The sequence below is a fragment of the Schistocerca gregaria genome, chromosome 7 (assembly GCF_023897955.1).
Source record: "Schistocerca gregaria isolate iqSchGreg1 chromosome 7, iqSchGreg1.2, whole genome shotgun sequence".
Taxonomy (NCBI): domain Eukaryota; kingdom Metazoa; phylum Arthropoda; class Insecta; order Orthoptera; family Acrididae; genus Schistocerca; species Schistocerca gregaria.
In genome coordinates, this window is record NC_064926.1 from 175,059,566 (window position 1) to 175,064,799 (window position 5,234).

The 5,234-nt window shown below is 41.7% G+C and overlaps 1 pseudogene; it reads right to left on the reverse strand.

Annotated features, from left to right (window-relative positions):
- Window positions 1-1,904: 1,904 nt before the first annotated feature.
- LOC126282566 (5S ribosomal RNA) lies at window positions 1,905-2,022 on the reverse strand (annotated as a pseudogene).
- Between the last annotated feature and the right edge of the window lie 3,212 nt (window positions 2,023-5,234).

The following is a 5,234-nucleotide window of genomic DNA, read 5'->3' on the forward strand; positions in this document are numbered from 1 at the left end:
AATCACTTTAAACAGTTTTCGCGCATTCTGTTTGTTGTGGTTGGCAGGAGAGCCAACCTGTATAACTAAAGGAGGCCGAAATGCACGCATTTTAGCTCACGCAGGCTGGCGTGAGGTCTGGGGCATGACAAGGGAATTAGAATTGAGAAAAATGGACGTAGCTAGTGGAATACTTAACTTTAATCCATTCATGGAGAACGTCGCTCTTTATGGTACATGATTCACAATATCAATAGTACGGATGCTGGCGCCTTGCTAGGTCGTAGCAAATAACGTAGCTGAAGGCTATGCTAACTATCTTCTCGGCAAATGAGAGCGTAGAAGTCAGTGAACCATCGCTAGCAAAGTCGGCTGTACAACTGGGGCGAGTGCTAGGAAGTCTCTCTAGACCTGTCGTGTGGCGGCGCACGGTCTGCAGTCACTGATAGTGGCGACACGCGGGTCCGATGTATACTAACGGACCGCGGCCGATTTAAAGGCTACCACCTAGCAAGTGTGGTGTTTGGCGGTGACACCACACTGTTCACTTAAGATGGAATTTTCCGTGCTTCATTTAGCTCCAATTTAAACTATTGTATCTCGACAGGGGATAAAGATTACTGGATAAAAAATTCGCTTTGATTTTATTTACGAGTCTTCCTTAGTGCAATGTTTGAATTGATTCGTACACTGAGTATTGATTTCAGCCAAATTAACCTGTTTTGCAAAACGAAGAAAGCCGATTTGCATAATTTTCCTTGGTGTCCACTCCAAGCAACATAGCTAAAGAAAAACATATGTTCGAAAACCAATAGAAATATTCACTGGACCTGGATACACAAAACACTCTTTTCCCCATATTTCTAGCTTAAATTGGGTCCGAGCACCAAGAGTCCGCGCTGCCCTCTCCCCCTCTCCCTCCCACCTCATCACCCAAACACAATTCTGCACTTGGGTATCTCAAACCTACTTGTTTCAGTGTTTCAGTGCTATAACGATTAACCTACACCATACTGTGTCCTGTTTCAACGAAGTGGCCACCCTCTGCCTGTTGACTATTTTTGCATTTCCTCTCATCTCTGTGAAACCTCTCTCTTTCTTTATTAAAACCTTTCGTCTTCCTTATTGGCTTTGAGTTATCAATACTGATAGTTGGCATCTCTCATTTAAATGATGCATAACTTGCAGGGTACACCATTCTGTGAAGGTAGCTAAGCACACAGATGTTACGAGATGCAAAAAACTTATTTTCTACTTAGACGTATGGGACAATAGCAAAATCAATGAAATATTACACAGTTTTGTTTGTTTAGGTTACTCACTCTTTTCTTACACGTACTCACGTGTCGTGATGTTGCGAATTCCTTTCTTACGTTTTCTAATTCTCTCAAAACTTCCATTTTATTTTCGCCTATATTTTCCCGTGTATGCAGGGCATGCTTCTGCTTCATTCTTTCTTCTGATAAGTAGCACTTCGAGTAACTGACCTTGACCCTTTAATGCAATAAGAAAAATGCAATCATTATATTTAGATACCCTTCGTATCAAGTCATTGTTTCCCCTTTTGTATGCGGTTCGTATATTGACTATTGATAGCCTAGATTCCGGCTTGGGGTACTGCAATATTTTTAATTTATAAATGTTCGTCCTAACTAAGGAGAGCAAAAAAATTGGTTACAATAATGATACTTCTGTACCGTAAGAAACTAACACTAAATTCCTCCCGAACAGACCATGAAGGCCCAAAGGTACCGACCGGCCGCAATGTCGTCCTCAGCCCACAATCGTCGCGGGATGCGGATATGGAGGGGCATGTGGTCAGTACACTACTCTACCGGCGGTTTGTCAGTTTCCAACTCCGGAGTCGCTACTTCTCGATGAAGTAGCTGCTCAGTTTGCCTCACAATGACTAAGTGCAAACCGCTTGCCAACAGCGTTCGACATACCGGAGGGTCACCCATCCAAGTGCTATCCCATCCCGACAACGCTTAACTTCGGTGATCTGACGGGAACAGGTGTTACCACTGCGGCAAGGCCGTTGGCGGTATTCCTGCACCTTACGTGCTCCAAATCAATAAAGTAGGGTTCCCAACAGCCTTATAGGCATGCCTACCTATATACCTTGTCGTTGGACTCGTTTTCTACAGACTATAACACTATACTCTCTCTTCACATCGGTACTGATGCATCCTTTTTCGTGGACATTATGCACTTTAGTAATACTGTGTTTCACGGTCCTGTCCCTCAATTGGTCCAAACACAGAAATATACCTCTAACTATACCACACCCTTTCCAAAAAGTACGGACAACATGAACAATAAAAGAGCTCCAAATGTCTTTCACTATACGATATATCAGGATTTCCTCACGTTATCATAAGATTCTAGTCAAACTGCATCTTGATACTTTGCTCTTCTCTCAGATTTGTGCATCTTCACTCCATTCGTGGGATCGCTCATGTTCTCTGTACTCATTACGTACTTAATTCGTAACATCTTACTTGCATTTAATCTCACGTTATACATGCTTATTAATTCTCTTCTCCTAACTTCAACATGTCTCATACACTGATTTTCATTGGGTCATACTGTTATCTGTCAAACACAATTGCCATACACTATTGAATGCCGACAGTAAATCCAACTTTTCTACTGTGGCTAGTTTTTCAATTTACTATAGGCAAGTGACATTATCTCAATCTACTGTCGGTAGCATCACCAATTTGCAGCTAAAAAACATCACATTGTGCATCATCACATCAAAATTGCACACACTAAAACTGACTGTTGCTTCTAATCATTCTAGGAAGAACTTTATATTAGTTACGTATATGCGTTTCCCACGTGATTTACCAATTCTTCTATCATCATGCCAATGTCATCTTCCACTATGGTTTGTTAGTCATCCAAATTGCACAATATGTCTTCATCACTATCAAAATACTCCCGTTATTCCATGACGTTACTCTGTTCTCCTTGTTCTTTATTGTGAAGTCCGTGAATTCCTCTTCTTTCTCTTCTTCTTCTTCTTCTTCTTCCCATATTGACTCTAGTACGTTCTGAAACCCCATCAAAGTCGTGAAGAGGGTTGTGATGTGATTCACTGCTCCTGCTGCCATCATTCCCCTGTCATCTGTCAGTCAGTGCGGTGACGGATTACCTGAGTTCCCACTGTTTCTATGATTGGGCATCTTTTCTCAACGATTTTCACGTGCGCCATGATTCTCCCTGGCTCTCTCCAGTTCCGCCAAAAAATGTTTCTGTTGTTGCAACTGTTATTATTCTAGCTTCCTCGATTTGACGAATATGGCAGAAATAGTCTCGCTCCGTAATGTTCGAATCAATCTGTTCTCCTCTCGTTAACATGCTGTTGCAGCCCACCAAACAGACTGTGCTGTTCACCTTTTCTCTTTTGTGCATGGCAAACTCTAGTGCGTTTAATAGGTTTTTAAACACGTTGATGTCCTCACCGCAGTGTCCTCCGGGAATCTGTGGTAACAATTGGGTAGTTTCATATAATGATCTCCAAAGGGCTGCGTGGGGCACCTAGAAACTGACTATTTCTTAGTATCGTCTCGAAAACCTTTAAAGCGTTCGGAATCCACATGCTTCTAAGTTTCTGTTGTTTTAAATAACTCGAGGGAAATACAGCTTTAAACTAGTCCTGTAATGACCAGTTTAGTGGAGTTGATCTAATTCTTGCCGTGGTTTTGACTTTGACATATCTGCAAAGAAATTCTAATTTGTGTTCCAGTGGCTTTGATGGTGGTTGCAATTGTTGAAACTGCAATATCCAAGTCTACGTGTATTAAGTATTGCCGTTTTTTCTGTAGATCTGAAATTGCAGAACTAAGTGGAAGCGTTTATGATCCAATTCTTGTTCCTTTCGAGCTCTAGTTATTGCTTCTGCTGATTAGTTCCTAGTTCCACCTATGCTTCTAAGAACTATTCATAGGTTCTCCACCTAGGCTCTATTGTGAATTACTACTACGAGTACTTACCACAAATGCTTGACTTTGTCTAAGAGTGGTACAACTTTGTACATTATTCGCCGCTTACTACCTGCCAAGCTTGTACCCTACTTGAATCAGCCATAGTCCTGCGACAACGTGTATCCTTCTTCTCTTTCCTCTTATTTAGAGCCTTTTTTCTTTTCTGAAGTGTAACCACTTACTGTATTTCTGCACATTCGGCGATCGATAAATGACAATTTTCATCTGAAGTCTTGCCTATTTTTGCAGCCTATTTCGCCACAGTTCTGTTGTTTTTAATTTCTAACTGTTCTATAACTTCACTTAGATGTGTTTCTATGATTTCCGGCAGGTTGTTGATCCTTCTTCGAGTTTGTTAAAGTGTTTGTCTATGTTCTCTGACATGCTTTTTTCTTCTTGTTTGCTTTCTTGAACCCTGCTTTCAAATTTTCTGCACCTAGGGAATTTTTTTCTTTTTGATTCGTTACTTCGTCTATCAGTTTTGCTAAGCCTCTGTCGCCTCTTTCCTTGCATAGTTTAGTCCCCGTCCCAAGCCTCTTAGACTTTTCTGCGTTTCGTTTCTTCGTTTGATTTCATCACTTCTTCGATTGATTTTCTTGTTTCTTCGTTTGACTCTTGCACATCTTCCCTGGCCTATCTCGCTCCTCATCCATCTTTTTGAGCAATTCTAGGATCTCGAGGTAGGTGGAGAGGCCTGACTCAGTTGAGTATCTCTTTATGGCGGTTGTTCCGCTGCCACTCTCCTCTACTTCAAAATTTCTGATTGTTACTATACCATTAACGTGTTGTCATCGTGTCCCCTTCCCCATTGATGCTACCTTTATCATTGCGTGTTTCTACGCATTCCACTACTTCTGTCATCGCTACACTGCTACTCAAGGGTTGCGAGGGATTAGCCGAGCGGTCTATGGCGCTGCAGTCATGGACTGTGCAGCAGGTCCCGGAGGATGTTCGAGTCCTCTCTCGGGCATGGGTGTGTCCATTTGTCCTTAGGATAATTTAGGTTAAGTAATGTGTAAGCTTAGGGACTGACGACCTTATCAGTTAAAGCCCATAAGATTTGACACACAATTTTTTTTTTACTCAAGTTTTAGTAGGGTGGATCACCTCTTAGAACCACGATGTCTTCTCGGTCCTCATGCCTCCATGTGTTTCGATTTATTCTTTCCCTTTTCGTATATGGTTTGGCTTCTAGTTTTTATTCGCTAACAAACTAAATGAAGTCCGACACACCAAAAAACTTTACGCCGATCCACATTTCCT